General features: G+C 50.3%; 1 protein-coding gene and 1 long non-coding RNA gene across 2 annotated transcripts in view; one reads left to right on the top strand and one right to left on the bottom strand.

Annotated features, from left to right (window-relative positions):
* Positions 1 to 662: 662 nt before the first annotated feature.
* LOC119113267 (uncharacterized) lies at positions 663 to 9,551 on the bottom strand. Its single transcript, XR_005095871.1, has 3 exons — positions 9,405 to 9,551; positions 2,425 to 2,491; positions 663 to 854 (listed from the first exon to the last, which is right to left on the bottom strand). It is a non-coding gene; the product is annotated as an uncharacterized LOC119113267 (long non-coding RNA).
* A 548-nt stretch (positions 9,552 to 10,099) lies between these two features.
* The window catches only part of LOC119111904 (epidermal growth factor receptor kinase substrate 8), a 40,516-nt gene continuing 34,164 nt past the window's right edge, over positions 10,100 to 16,451 (top strand). Inside the window, exon 1 of the mRNA XM_037235775.1 lies at positions 10,100 to 10,428. The gene's annotated coding sequence lies outside the window, so the exon portion shown is untranslated. The remainder of the gene's footprint in view (positions 10,429 to 16,451) is intronic.

Genomic DNA, 16,451 nt, shown 5'->3' on the forward strand with positions numbered 1-16,451 from the left:
CGCATAGCTTCCACCATTGACGGAAGGGGGCAAAGCGCCTTCGGACACTGCTACCCTGACTGACGCATCGTGGTGCCGCACAGCCCCATACGGCAGGCGCCGAAGGATGCTCCACCGGCCGGAGTGGCGGGCTTTCGTCCGGACCGGCCGGAGTGGCGCCCACTCGGGCCGGAGTGGCCGAGCTCCGAGCTGTACCCACCGGTAGCGGGCGTACAGATGGAAGACGGCGCAGCGGCGGAGGACGGCGAGCGCGGCCGGACCGCGCGCCTGCTGCACCGTCAGGTCCTGACGCACCGCCCGCAGCCGGTCCAGGCAGAAGCCGTACACGGCCGGCCAGCTGGCGTCCGTCCGTGGCAGCACGCTGGCGGCACGGCGGCGGCGGCGGGCTCAGTGAGGGGCGACGCGGCTGTCAGCGTCTCCACGTCAGACGGAACACACCACGAGGCGCGCGGAACAGCCAAACACTCGCTCGCAGCCACACTGGTGTGGGGTGAGAGCACGTAACTACGGCATTATGTGCAAATTCATTTACACAACAAAGCGGAAATGTCTCCATGCCGGAAGGCCAGCTCCTTGTCAGCAACACCCCCCATCCGCCAGTGCGCGAGGAGCCGGACAGCGGTTGCAGACACCTGTTCAGACACCTGTTCAGACACCTGTTCAGTATGTAGTCGGTGGTCTGGAGCAGAACGGCCGGCGGTCGGAGGGCGGCCGGCTCACACAGTCGCCGCCCTGCAGCCGACCGCTGGAAACTCTTGACCATGCGCTCAGGGTCGGCACGCCGTCTGCCGGCCGCACCGCGAACTGAAGCCTCATCAGCCTCCAGCAGGTGGATCAGCCGCTCCCGCTGACGCCTGTGGCAGAAGTGGCGACCATGGCAGGGTATAAGATGCCCCGAATTAAAATAACCTTTCCACTTCCACAGGGAACTCCTACCGCCATGAAGTACCAAACGCCTGGTCTACCAAAGCTAACCCAGCCTGGTTCTTATCAACCCAACCCACTATTTTGATTGTGTATGATTTCCGAGGCAAGATATATGTCGTGTTCAGTGGATGGGTTGGGGTATCTCACTGTTTCCTCGAGTCACAGTGTCCGCTCACGTGTCAGTGTTTGTCCGAAAGCTCAGATGGTTAGGTGGCCTGTATTCCCATTAACCCGCCCATGGCTGGGTACGACTGCCTCCCAACTACGATAGCCTGCGGCCGGTGACAGTCGCCATGCTATACGTCACGTGACATCAAAGCGCAGGACGGACCATGCCGAAATTGCGGCGCATTTGGACTTCTTCGCCAACAAATTATGCAGTTGACCTATAATTTCACGACTGGACGTTGAAGTCAAGGCTCAAGCAACAAGCACCGCTTAGCATGGGCTCTGATACCACAAACCCATCTGTCCATAGGTTCAGACTAATTCTTTCAAAAAGTGTTAGTATGGCTGACAGCTTCGAGCTTCGAACGTCGTCGGTAAATTGATAAACTTTCATCCTTCCAGGTGGTGCAGTAGTCGTATCACTGTATACCAATCACAAAACTGTAGGTATATAATTTGAAGCTCTCAGAAAACCCAGATGTGAAGATATGTACATGGTGACAGGCAGAGAGGGATCAAGACTTTTGCTGTTTTTCTTTGGGAAGGGGAACCGTTCTTGTAGAATGCCATTTGAAACACCTAGTGGCGTGTACACCCTATATATATATATATACACATATATCAGTCACGACCCCGGGGTGGTGGCTTTGGCTCAGGTCGCTGTGTCGCGCGTGGAACAGCTGCGTGCGGGGAGCAGGGGGTCACTGGAGGAACCAGCCAAAAGAAAAGCAGATCAATTTACTTCTTGAAATGTCAGTGTGATAACAAGACAACCATCCACCAGCAATGAACTACCGGAACTAGACCCGCAACCGTCGTAAGCTTCGGGTACACGTTGACTGTTGACACAACCATGCCCCAACGATAGCAAAACGAGAAACTTGCGCAATTTAGTGTTGGAAGTAGAACTGTGCAGGCACACAACAGCGCAAGTCCGGCCGCATTGGGGAGGGCGCAAATCTTAATTTCGCGACTTTAGAGGGGTATGGCATCTTTGCCCCCTTCCCCTGTCCTGGATCTACCCTTGGTGACAGGTCGATGCTGCTGGGTCATTCCATGGACCAAGTGGCCCCTATTAATGGCTGAAGGTGCAAATTAACACTGCAGATGACAAACATCCAGGCAATATGTGCACAAAAGTGCAGGGCATGACTTCACAAAACCATTCACTGGATATAATGACATCACTGGACACAACTTTGGACACTTAGGCTTTAGCATAGCACTAACCATAAATGCATAAGCCAAAATAGAATCAAGATCATATCAAATAAAAACAGCAGAGACACCAAACTTAAACCAGTGGGAAGCCTGCATTCTCCAACTTACCACTTAACCTCTGCTTGGGGACACATCATCATGCAGGTTCCAGTAATATTATTCATAGCAGCAATACCTGAAAATGAGAAGCATTAAAGCATGCACCATGAAGTGTCACTGAACTCAGATTGGCTATGGTTTAGCATACAGCATAACATTCTCATTGGCATAGGCATTCTCATAGTGTGACAAATTTAAAACAGAAATCTTATAATGTATAGCATTTGGAAACTGACATATCACAATCATTAAATTGCATGCATTGGACCTGATGAAGTTTTGCCATAGAATCATGTGGTAATGAGACATACTTGGTTATCAGCACTGGTTTCAATAATAACAGAAGATTTTAAGAGGAAATAAAACACCTGACCTGTAATGAAATCTAAGCACTTATGGCACCAATCAGATGTAAATTCTAAACTAATGGTATCTCAACACCCATCACAATTAAAAATCACCACTTTCACCATCTTTGGTGACAACAGAGGTAATTTTGGCAATAGCTTGAAAAAGTGTCTTGAAAGCAAGCAGATTCCTTGTTACCCATTGAACTTTCTGTCATAAATTGACAGCAATTTTGCTGTGCATGGTTTTTATACCTAACTTTTAAAAAAATAAGAAGATCAGTTTAAACTCAGTGCAAAAAAAGGGTATGTTGGAAATAACCACAGAATGTTCTGCCACATATGTATTATACATGTGTAGGCTCTGACCATCAAGCATGTGAACCTTGCCATGAAATATGATCAAAATGCTCAAATGCTTTATATCAGACCACTTCCTAAATCTTTGTTTTCATAAATCCATGTGAAGTAATGGCACTGGGCCCAGTCATGCCAAAAGTGTGAGCCTCCCTAGATTTTTTAAGGGGGGTGGGGGCTCAATGGTACTTTCAAGTCATTTCTATTTATGTACCACCTAGAGCATGCTGCACAATTTCCCCTTAACTTGTTCTGTACTAGGATTGCTGACCACGTCTTATTTTGTGCATGATGGCTTCCTCTTTACCTAACCAGTTATTGGTCTGCAAAATATCCATCTATTTTTATGAGTGCTTACTTATTATCAGTGAGATGAACCTGGAGCAAGATTATGTCCAACTCAGGCCATGTCCAAATACTTTGATCTGAAAAATGAGTTGAGAAAAATGAGCACTTCAGCAAGGGTAAGCTTTTATATTCAAATTCTTACCAACAACCAACAGTTTACAATATTTTCTCATAGTCATGATCATTTGACATTTGAACACTCAATACAGCCAAGATTCATTGTACCTCACTTTACAGGAACATGTTGTATGTAAATTGCCATCTTCACAAGATAAAACACCATCATTGATCATAAAACAGGGGCATATTTTCCATCAATAATACTCTAGGCTATAAGCTTGTGTAGAATCTTGCCTTCAAAATGTAATGTTGAAATAAAAAATTGTTATATTTATAAGAACACCAATAATTTCATAAGGCAGCATATATTGCTGATAGCGAATAATCATACAACTTGTGGAATAATCCATCTAATAAGCAGGTAACTAAGGTCATAACTGCAAGAACATATAATTCCAATACCTATACCCTCCAATTCACGGCTTTTTTTTACTTGGGTACCTGTATTGCCGACGGTGGGGAGAGCTACGCTGGCTGCAGGGTTCCTGTACTGCCGTGATGGAGAAATGCTGTCAGGTATCAGCCGACGTAGTGACGTCACTGAAAATGGGTTTCCATCGATCGGGGTTCTTTTGGGCCAACTGAAGGCTACAAGGCATTTGCTAGCGATATGATGTCACTGGTATTCGACTGGATGTGTGACGTCACTGGTTGTGAGGCTTTAGGGATCTTTTGGGTGTAATGAATGCCGTAAAGCATCACCTGACGATATGTCGTCGCTGGCATTCAATGAAACATCAGGCGCAACAGGCCTTATTCCATCTTTACCTTTCGTACCTGTCTGCTGCAAGCATTTGCGTGTCGAATAAAAGCTTGACCGAATCACCTGAATGCGTGACGTCACTAATCATCACTTCATACGAGTGCACTTAGGCCCCACGGCCGCGGTGTATCATGTTCCGTGAAATATCACCAGGTATCGTGACGTCACTGATATTCGACTAAATATTGGTCGCAACAGGTCATGCTTCATTTTTACCTTCGTACCCGTCTACTGCAAGCACTGGCGTGATGAATAAAAGCTACCAAATCACGTGAGTGTGTGACGTCACTGGTCATGCATTTTTATGGATCTTTGGGGGCCAACTGAGAGCCGTAAAGCATGACCTAATGATGTGACGTCACTGGCATTCGACTGTGTGTGATGTCACTTGTGATCAGATTTTACGGCCTCTTTTGGGCCGACGAAAGGTCATACGACATTAACTGAAGATGTGACGTCACTGGTATCCGAATAAAATTCAGGCGGGACAGGCCATGCTTCATCTTTACCTTTGGTACCTGTCCATTGCAAGCATTCGAATGCTGAAGGAAGGCTCTGCCGAACTACCTGAGTGTGTAACGTCACTAACCATTAATTTATATAGACTGCTTTGAACCTACCGTAAGCCACACCACATCAGCTGACCATATGACGTCACCGGTTTTCGTCTAGATGTCATGCGCAACAGGCCATGCTCTATCTTTGCCTTTCGTACCTGTTCACTGCAAGCATTCGCGCGCTATATCGAGGTGGTGCCGAACCATCTGAGTGCGTGACGTCGCTGGTCATGAGTTCATACAGGCTCACTTGGGCAGCCCAATGTAACAAAGCATCATATCCTGTGAAGCATCGCGGGATGATATGACGTCACTGGTATTCGACTCAACATCAAGCGCAACAGGCCATGTTCTATCTTTACCTTTCGTACCTGCCTACTGCAAGCATTCGCGTGTTATATGACGTCAATGGTCAAGAGCTCTTACGGGCTCTTTTCAACCCCCTATATGGTATAATGCTTCAGCTGACGATATGATGCCACTGGTGTTCGACTTAACATCAGGCACAACATGTCATGTTCCATCTTTGCCTTTCGCGCCTGTTAAAGTATTGGCGAGCCTAATGATGGCTCTGTCGAATCACCTGAGTGCGTCGTCATGAGTTTTTACAGGCTATTGTTGGCCGAGTGAAAGCCATAAGGCATCATCTAACGATGTGTCGTCACTGGTAATCCACTAAGTGTGTGACGCCATTGGTCATGAGTTTTCCCGGGCCTTTTTCGGCCGACTTAAGGCCATTAGGCATCAGGCAACGATATGGCGTCATTGGTATTCAATTAAGCATCAGGTACAATATGTCAAGTTTCATCTTTACCTTCAGCACCTATCTACTGCAAGTATTCGCGCGCCACATAAAGGCTCTGCCCAATCACCTGAGCGTATGGTGTGACTGGTTATGAGTTTACGCGGGTTTACTCGGGCTGACTGAAGGACATCAAGCATCATCCGGCGATGTGACGTCACTGGTATTCAACTTAACACCAGGCGCGACAGGCCATGTTCGTCTTTATCTTTCGTACCTGTCTATTGTAAGCATTGACATGCTTAAGGAAAGCTCTGTGAAATCCCCTGAGTGTGTAATGTCACTGGTCATGAGTCCTTTATGGGCCGCTTTTTTGTACCTGTAGGGTACAAGACATCAGTTGACGATATGACGTCACTGGTGTTTGACTTAATCTCAGGCGCAACAGGCCATGTTCCATCTTTGCCTTTCGCACCTCTATACTGCAAGTACTCGCGCGCTACATAAAGGCTCTGCCGAATCACCTGAGCATGTGGTGTAACTGGTCATGAGTTTACGCGGGCTTACTCGGACTGACGGAAGGACATCAAGCATCACTTGACCATATGACGTCACTGATATTCGGGCTGTGGCCCAGACTTATGACCGCTAGGCGGCGCCCTTGATTATTATTTAGCCATCAGGGCATTCCGGACCGTAGCTGCTCAGGGGCGCATCCTGTGATGTCGGGCGGAATAGCTTTGCATATACGTCGGTTTGTGGGCTGGGATCACCTTTGTTTTGTGTTTACGTTTGTTCAAAATTTTAGTCGTTGAAACAGCCCGTTGCGTTTGAAGCTGCTACTTAATGGTGCGCACAATAAAATTAGTGTGCTTAACTATGGTGCATCTCCCGCCTCTGCTGCGGAATTTCGTAGCCATAGGTGGCCAAGTGACCTCCTGCCAACTGATGATCAGTGACGTCACGTACTCAGGTGATTCGGCGGAGTCTTCATATAGCACGCGAATATTTGCAGCAGCCAGGTACGAAAGGCAAATATGGAACATGACCTGTTGCGCCTGATGTTTAGTCGAGCACCAGTAACGTCATGCCGTCAGCCGATGCATTACAACCTATAATGGGTTCAAAAGAGCCCATAAAAACTCGTGACCAGTGACGTCACAAACTCAGGAGATTCGACGGAGCCTTCATTCAGCACGTCAATACCTTTAATAGACAGGTACGAAAGGTAAAGAAAGTACGTGGCATGTTGGACCTGATGTTAAGTCGAATAACAGTGACGACATATCATCCTGTGATGCTTCACGGGAGGTGTTGCTTTGTGGCCTTGGGCGGCCCAAGTGAATCCGTATGAACTCATGACCAGCGACGTCACCCACTCAGATGATTCGTCTGGAGTTTAGTCGATTACCAGTGACGTCATATCGTCAGCTGATGCTTGATGTCCTTTAGTCAGCCCGAGTAAACCTGCACAAACTCATGACCAGTTACACCACACGCTCAGGCGAATCGACAGAGCCTTTTTGTAGCGCACGAATACCTGCAGTAGGCAGATGCGAAAGGTAAAGATGAAACATGGCTTATTGCAATTGATGTTAATTCGAATACAAGTGACGCCATAACGTTATCTGATGCCTAATGGCCTGAACTCGGCCAAAAAAGGCCCGTAAAAGCTCATGACCAGTGACGTCACACACTCAGTGGACTACCAGTGAAGTCATTTCGTTAGCTGATGCTTTATGGCTTTCGCTCAGCCAAAAATAGTCGTAAAAATTCATGACCAGTTACGTCGCACACTCAGGTGACTCGGCAGAGCCATCATTTAACGCACCAATACTTTACAGGTACGAAAGGCAAAGATGGAACATGACCTGTTACGCCTCATGTTAAGTCAAACACCATTGGCATCACGTCAACTGATGCATTTTTCCCTATAGAGGGTTCCAAGGAGCCAGAAAAAACTCATGACCAGTAACGTTACACACCCAGGAGACTCGACAGAGCCTTCATTCAGCACGTCAGCATTTGTAATAGACGGGTACGAAAGGTAAAGATAGAACATGGCCTGTCGCGCCTGGTGTTAAGTCGGACATCAGTGACGTCATATCGTCAGCTGATACATTATACTGTTTGGGGGTACAAAAGGTCCCGTAAAAAGCTCTTGACCAGTGACGTTACTTACTCAGGAGACTCGACAGAGCCTTCATTCAGCACGCCAATACTTCCAAGAGACAGGTACGAAAGGTAAAGATGGAACGTGGCCTGTCGCGCCTGGAGTATAGTCGAATACCAGTGACGTCATATCGTCAGCTGATGCTTGATGTCCTTCGGTCAGCCAGAGTAAACCCGCGTAAACTCATGACTAGTTACACCACACGCTCAGGTAATTCGGCAGAGCCCCTATGTGTCGCGCGAATACTTGCAGTAGATAGGTGCGAAAGGTACAGACGAAACATGGCTTAGAGCATGGCCTGTTGCGCATGACGTCTAGTCGAGACCTAGTGACATCATATCGTCAGCTGATGCCTTGTGGCCTATAGTAGGTTCAGAAGAGTATACAAATTAATGGTCAGTGACGTACACACTCAGGTAATTTGGCAGAGCCTTCCACGGCAATGCTTGCAATGGACAGGTACCAAAGATAAAGGTGGAATATGGCCTGTCGCGCCCGAAGTTCATTCGAATACCAGTGACGTCACATCGTCAGTCAGTGCCGTATGACCTTTCGTCGGCCCAAAAGAGGCCGTAAAATCTCATGACCAGCGACACGCACGGTCGAATGCCAGTGACGTCACATCGCTAGCTGATGCTTTATGGCCTTCAGTTGGCCGCAAAAAATCCGCCAATACTTGCAGCAGACATGTACGAAAGGTATAAATGGAGCATGACCTGTTGGCTGATGTTCAGCCAAATACCAGTGACGTCATATCGCCAGCTGATGCCTTACGGCATTTCGTCGGTCCTAGAGGACACGTGGAAACCCACGACCACTGACGTCTTACAATCGGTCGTATAGCAGTGACGTCGTTAGCTGACACCTTGTGGTCTTCAGTTGGCCGAAAAGCACCGGTGAAACTCGTGACCAGTGACGTCACACACTCAGGTGGTTCGGCAGCTTTCATCCAGCACGCCAATGCTTGCAGTAGTCAGATACAAAGGTAAAAATAAAGCACGGCCTGTTGCGCTCAGTATTTATTCGAATACCAGTGACGTCACGCTATCCGGTGATACTTCGCAGACCGTGACACACCGTGGTCGTGGGGCCTAAGTGCACCCGTATGAAGTGATGATTAGGGACGTCACACAGTGAGGTGATTCGGTCAAACCTTGATGCGGCACGCAAATGCTTGCAGCAGACAGGTACGAAAAGTAAAGATGGAACGAGGCCGGTCGCGCCTGATGTTTAATCGAATACCAGTGACGACACATGGCCAGCTGATGCATTACGGCATTCGGTGGACCCAAAAGAGCCTTACAAACTCACGACCCGTGACGTCACATATCCAGCCGAATACCAGTGACATCATGTCACATTCAAAAGCCTTATGGCCTTCAGTCGGCCCGAAAGGACCCCCATCCCGATCGATGCAAAACCATTTTCAGTGACGTCACAATGTCAGCCGATGCCTCACAGCTTTTCCCCCGGACGACAATACTCGAAACCCTGCAGCTAGCGTAGCTCTTCCCTCCGTCGGCCATACAGGTACCAAAGTAAAAAATTACCCAATTCACAAGAATTTGCGAATAATACACACCTGCATATCCGCACATAATGAACCGCAAAAGATGATGGGTACCAATTTTTCATTTAATTTCCATTTTTGGGGAAATTTTTAACCTGACACCTAACTTCAGTGTTTAATCTACACAACAGTTTTCAATTTGCACACCCACCCACCGGGGCACTACCGGTTGTTGTTGTTGGTTTAGGGCGCTGCACTACCGGCAGTACTTGATGGTGCGTCAAAAATGGCATTACCGCGCAATATTTCGGATTATTTGATTTCCCAAGAGTTTCATAATTCTTTACGGTATTTGCACAAACGAGTCTCGATAAAACTATTATGCCAGAGCTCAGGATTAAGCTCATTAAGCTTCATTACGGTAGTCATTGTGCTTAGATACATTTTGATATAACTAGCATGCTAATTTTCTCGTAGACGTCATCCTTTCCAAACCAGCATTATGTTTGAGAAAGCAAAACCAGCATTATGAGTGACTTTCAGCACACAACTTTACCCACCGTATCACCTCGCATGAAATGGTAAATATACATGGAGAAAACATGCTCTCAGTGTCATGTTTTAAGTTCACATAGCGTTTTGTGATGCTACATGTCACTCCAGCGTATAATTTCAAAATGGCTAGTTTACCAATTGTCGCTAGATGGCAGACAAACCCAAATTATCCAAGCGCCGACCGTGAGACCGCCCAAGATTCCCGAGCCCCTCGGACGACCAGGCGCGGACGAGGAATGCTGAAGCGCCACAGCCAGTGAGGAGTGCTTGCTTAACCATTATCTGCCGGATAACACTAAAGATAGCTCAAGTGCGGGATCAAGCCGTGCCAGTGCTGGCGTGTGGATGCCAGATAAAGGCGTGCACTGCGCGCCTCGCCGTCCACCTGAGCTGACAATCCAGGCCGGAGACGACAGGTGTGGTGTTTGCTTCGTGTTCGCCGCACCGGTGCTGCAGTCTCCCAGCCGTCGATCCAGCGAGACCAGAATGGGATGTGCGTTTGACTAGCTGGCCGCCACATCAAGCCGACACGGACCATACGGTGAGTACATTGAGGAATGGCCGTTTCGAGACGTTGACCCCCAAATTCATTCATTGGTTTGGTATTTCCTCGCGCGGACGTGCGCCGCGCCAGGAGAAAGTGGCGGCTGTCGAGACGGGCGGGCCGGCCGCGCCCGCTCCGTTCGGGGGCCTGCCGTGTGCGGAGGCGGTCGCAGGAGCTGTCCCGTCCTCTGACCGGCTGGATGCACCGGCGGTGTCAGAGGTCAGTGTGGGCTGTCCAAGCGTGACGTGCCGGGCCTGGGCCGGCCCAGCGCCGTCGGCAGCCGCGCCGGCCGTGTCCGCCAGCTGTGCCTGGTAGCGGCCGCGTACTCCGCGGCCAAACCTCAGAGTCGCGAAAAAGACGCGCGACTACGGCCAAGTGGACGTGCGGTGCTGCCGGTGGTCAGTGCATCCAGTCGTCGCTCGGGTGAGGTTAGTGACCGTCAGAAATACCACAAGACATACAAAATGGAGCCGTTCTCGAGTTTGGCTACAGCTGTAGCGCCGCTTGGTTCCGGGGTCACGTTACCATTCTGTATCGGATTTCGCCTATGAAGCCTAGCTCACAGGCCAGCAGTTTTGTACCTAACCTGGTGAGTTAATTGATCGGGAAATTCTGTATCCCTCGCAAGATTGGAACGTCTAAATTGTTTGCCTATTCATATGCTAGTGCTGCATTTTTTACGCTAGTTGTTAAATTGCAAATTTGTACGGTTGGGAAGTATGATTATCGCGCCAGCATCAGCGTAATTTAACCACCGATGTTCCTTTTGGGTCACATCCAACCATAATTATTCTCCAACGCGCGCTCACCGAAGAAATGAGGTCACTAGCACGCGCAGCACTCCGTCGTCGATATCATAATTCAAGAGGTTGGTGCTTTTGGACGTCAGTTTCCAGCTTCTGTGCATGTAAGCTGAATATACAGAGCAGGATTGTCACTTATGGGACACCTGAATATACGTCACACTCACAGCACAAAGCTAGCTGCTGCTCGTCCGGTTGTCAGCCATTCATCGCAAATTGTGTCTGTCTGCTACCGTGAGCGAGTCGCCCCGACATGGCCGCTTGTCGCGTGACAGGCACTGATAGTGCAGCCGAATCGGCCGCTCTGTCTGAGGGACAGGCGCGTCGGATACCCGTGATGTACGCTCCCGATAACGCCATGAGCGACCACCACCTCTGCGATCCTGGGAAACCCTGCCGTCGCAATCGGCGGATGCAGGCGGGAGTGGCGGCGAGGCCAGCAGACAGTGACCTGTATGTGGTGTCGGCGGGACGCATCAGCAGTCCAGCTGCTCTGGTGTAGACCTCTCCCTCCGCGGTGCAGGCCGGCTCGGAAGACAGTCTCCTGGCGGCTGATGTCCTCTTCCCTCTTTGGTGCATCCCCCTGCCCCATCTTCAGCCCCATCCCCTGACGGGGCTGAATCACTCGTACATCACTCGTACATCACATCACACATCAATCACGGGTACATCACTCGTCACTGGCTTTGAAGCGTTGCAGAAAGACGGGTCTCAGGTCTCTCACAGTCCACGACTGCTGTACGTCTCCAGTCATAATAAAACCTCTAATCATCTGTGAATCTAAAAAATGACTACTTATTTTCAAACAGTTTTTATGGATGATGATCAGTCATTCTGTCAACATAGCCGATATTTACAGCAATTAAATAACAATGTGAGGCCGATGAGAGGACAGGGAAATGAAGGTGGGCAGGCTAACCTTATGCGTCATTGTTCTGAAAGTGATCACCTGATATCCATTCGTGCGGCGGGCCCTTCACGTGCGATTATCACGTGGTCAGCCTTTCTTCAAAGTGTAATTTAATGGCAAATTCCTCACTCGTGATTTGCAAGCCAGTGGTGTTGCGTACCGTAATTTCACTGGCTTGTATGCTCTGTCAATTAAATTGTGTTATGGGAAGAGTTTTGTTATGTTGGGCGCAAAATGACCAGTGCAGTCGACGCGCCTGAAAACATCAATAAACATAAACAAAGAGTTTTGTCATGCAAACGGCACTCTTCAGATTTTGCGACCGTGGCTTTTCGAACATTCAACCCTTGCGGTGCATAAAACAAGTGCGAGAGATGCCTATCTGACACCCGCCCGGATCGGCAATCACGAAGAATAATACACTACCCGGTTCCGTCGCAGGCATGTCTTTGCATTGTTAGAGGCGTAACCGGTCCCAGCTTTTTTCAACGTCAAGGCTTTTCTTGGTCTCAGCGTTCGGACGCTTCAACTACACTTCAGACACGCTTCAGACACGCTGCCACCTACACAGTGACCGTCTCATACTGTAGACACGTATTTGAAACACGCCAGAACACTTGGCAGAAAACGTCTGAGGACGAGCGAACGCAGTTAAATATTAGCCCGAAAACAAATGATTTAACATTTAAGTCCGTGTTTCAATGCAGGATATCAGGCTGCTGTGTGGGTTTTAGGATTTCGGTACTGATTTTCAAGTAACGTCCTCGCATTTAAGGTTCAAGGATGCAAGAATTCTCAATGATCCACTCTAGGCATTCAAATGTATTCCAACCTTGCTATTCCGAATTTTCAGCTCTAATTTTCTTGATAAACTCCGCCAACCCATCGCCGGCGGACGGCAGTACCAGCGGGGCAGAGGAGGCATGGCTGAAATGCTTTACTAGAAATGGGCGAAGCCAACATACATCAGACGGGTCAGTCGAAGTGGGCCGATCCAACAGAGATCAGACGATTCACCGGAAGTGGGCGGAGCCAACCTGGATAAGACAGGCCACTTAAAGTGGGCGGAGCCAAGGGCGGAACAACGCATTGACTGGGCGATATCCTCTGTATGTGCTCGATATCTGTTCATCACTTCTTAAATCTTAAATTCTTGTTTGATGTGAACGGACTTTGATAAGAAAATTAGCTCAAGGTCTGAAACGTCCACTGCAAAAACGTGATATTCGAAAATTGTTCCTTTCCGAATGCTTTCGCCGAAATACGTGACCTAAAGCGATTTGACGTTTACAGAAGGGATGTCCGACTTGGACGTTAAAGGCAGTGTCGTCAAATTTCTCCGGAGCACCTGATTCTCCACGTGCATTGGCTATTTTGGCGAATATTTTCATCGAATTACATTGCTATTTCCGCAAACATATTCCTTTCGATTACATTCTCTCTCGTTTGTCCACCCGCCACCCGCGTATGTGCTCATATATCTGTGTGTCTAAAAAAGCTGATATGTGGGGACCTTATTCTCTTATTCTGACCATAAATAATTCGAATAAGTCACATTAAATTTCAAAAGTGCGGTTATGAGACCATTCCAATCCCGTGAAACCATGATGAATCAGGCTTCGGGACATCAGATAGGCTCTATCGTCGCCAACGCCGCCAAAGCCTCGCCTTCGCACATACGGCGAATGCGGCAGAGTTTCAAACTGATTAGCAAGGTGGGGGATCGCCACCATTTGCGAGGCTGAATAGCGCTGCGTGCGCATTTTGGCAGCTTTTTGACGTCTGAAAATTTACTCTAGCTGTTTGTAAAGTGCTTGTGACAGACCTGATAAGTTTTCTGATAGTATATGCTTTCAGAAATAGTCCACCGAATTCCATGCAGGTCATTTTGATGGTATCATCCTACATCATCGGGCGTTCTGTCACAAACTGATATCCTCCTGACAGCGAATTTCCTACATCTGCGTTCCCCCGGCTGGGTGTGAGTGTCCTTGAAGCAAATGGAACGAACTCATTCCTCTGGTTTTATTTATGCGTGGGCTAATCGAGCAGAACCAGCCGAGAGACCGGAGGGATTCTCCAACCTGTGCAGCCGCCTCAACCTGTGCAGCACTCTATCGTCTGTGAAGGCTGCGTTAAGAGTGCTCTGCCCGCTGCTGTGTTTAGTCCGCATGGACCGGCAACGCTGTTGGGGACGAGTCCCGGACATCTTGTGACCCTGAGCCGGCCGGGGACGGGCTGGGAGGGCTGGACGCGGCTGCAGCCCGCACAAGGTCGGCCACCCGTCCAGCCGACTCCAGCGCCGGTCGAGAGCCGCCTGAGAGAAGCTGCCTCCTGAGGAATGCCGCCGCGTCTGGAGAGCCGCCAGGCACCTAGCCAAATTTTCCCCAGGGAAGCAATATCAAACTCTCCCGAAATCGCGTGAATCTGGACCGGCTTACCGGAAAATCACTCGATAGTTTGTGTAAGGAGGAATCCCACCGCCTCAGGAGTGCTTCGCGCCTGGACAGCCAGTAACCCAGGAGTACCGACGCGCCAGGAGTGTCCTGGCGCCGAGTGTGCCGTCGCACACGTTCACTCGGCTGCCGGCCCGGTCCGACAGACCGTGAGCCGCACCCACCAGACGCCACCAGGGCGACGGCAGCCTGCACGGGCGTGGGAATACACCCGTCAGCCAGCTAGACGCCGGGACACTCCTACCCAGCCGGGCTGGCGCGAGAACATGACGACAAATGGACAGGGACCGGGGCACTCGGGAGCGTAGAGCGTCACCTCACAACATCTTTTGAAGCCTGCTTCTGGTCGGGTCCTTAACAGTAACTTCTTGAATGGCTTGCCAGCCGTGAGGACAGGGTGATGGGGGCGTACAGATGTGCGGAGACGGCGACCGACCACCGGATGTCGGGCAGAGGACACAGCCCGGCGTGAGGGCGCGGTGCGTCGCCGGATGTCTGCCTATCGCAGCTAAAGGATTACCTGGCGATTAGTTGAAATGTTTTGTCGAAATACGTCGTACGACAATTAGAGTAACAGCTGTGTGTGTTCACCGGCGTGAAGGGCATGTCGATTGCTGATGCAAGCTATCACACATGGCCGCGTTTGATCCAGGGGCGTCACCAGAATCGGGTACTGCGGGGAGGGGAGGGGGAGGACAGCCGACGGTATCGGGAGTCAACCAGGTGTTATGGGGATGGGGGTGGAGGGTTACTGATTATCTCCGCGAATTAGACCATCGCCACCCTAAGTCGTCACCGCCGTCAGTGTGGTCACCGAGAGTAGTGTGTATGAGAGGGGGGGGGGGGGGAGTGGCGGGCAGCTCTCCTCTCTCGGCTATGCCACTCGTCTGAGCGCAATGTCTGGTAGCGGTGGTTTGCGATGTTACAAGAAGTCGTTGGGTTTTTAAATACATTGAGGCTGTACATTTTCAATGGATGCACTTTATTCCTGGTCTTTTGAACAGTTCAGCGTCCACTTGGCGGCAGACTGAGCCAGATGGAACAGACCTGTGAAGGGAAAGGCGAGTGTCGACGAAAATTTGTCATTGGCGCAGGCGAAGAAAATGACTTGGCGACAGCACATACGTGTACTGCGACTTACGAATGTCATGTCGGCTGTCACATGCGCTATTCACCGTCCGGCTGACGGAAAGGGTGGGTCTAGGCGTCCCATGTGTGCAGCACTGCCGCCCGGTCGCCTCCGTCCGGCTGACGGCACGGGATGGGTCGAGGCGCCCCATGTGTGCAGCCCTGCCACCCGGCTGACGGCACGGGATGGGTCGAGGTGTCCCATGAGTGCAGCCCTGACGCCCGTTCGCCTCCGTCCGGCTGACGGGACGGGATGGGTCGAGGCGTCCCTTGTGTGCAGCCCTGCCGCCCGGTCGCCTCCGTCCGGCTGACGGGACGGGATGGGTCGAGGCGTCCCTCGTGTGCAGCCCTGCCGCCCGGTCGCCTCCGTCCGGCTGACGGGACGGGATGGGTCGAGGCGTCCCTTGTGTGCAGCTCCGCCGTCCGGCTGACGGGACGGGATGGGTCGAAGCTTCTATTGTGTGCAGCCCTGCCGCCCGACCGCCTCCGATCGCTGGTTTGCCTGGTCCGGCTATCAGCTCGGCAGCGGCGCGCTTATCGGCCGCGGCAGGCTCGGCTGACAGCGTGACTCGTCACCAGACACGGGTGCTAGAGTACCACGAATCACGAGGGTGGGCTTTGCAGCAGCTGGCGGGCTTTATTTGCCTCGCGGATTCGCGAGAATTGCGGGTGACGTCGAGCACCGTGAGCGAACTAGGCGGGTCGCCTGCTGATGGTGAAAGA

This window comes from Pollicipes pollicipes, unplaced genomic scaffold (genome assembly GCF_011947565.3).
Source record: "Pollicipes pollicipes isolate AB1234 unplaced genomic scaffold, Ppol_2.1 Scaffold_7261;HRSCAF=8764_pilon_pilon_pilon, whole genome shotgun sequence".
NCBI lineage: Eukaryota > Metazoa > Arthropoda > Thecostraca > Pollicipedomorpha > Pollicipedidae > Pollicipes > Pollicipes pollicipes.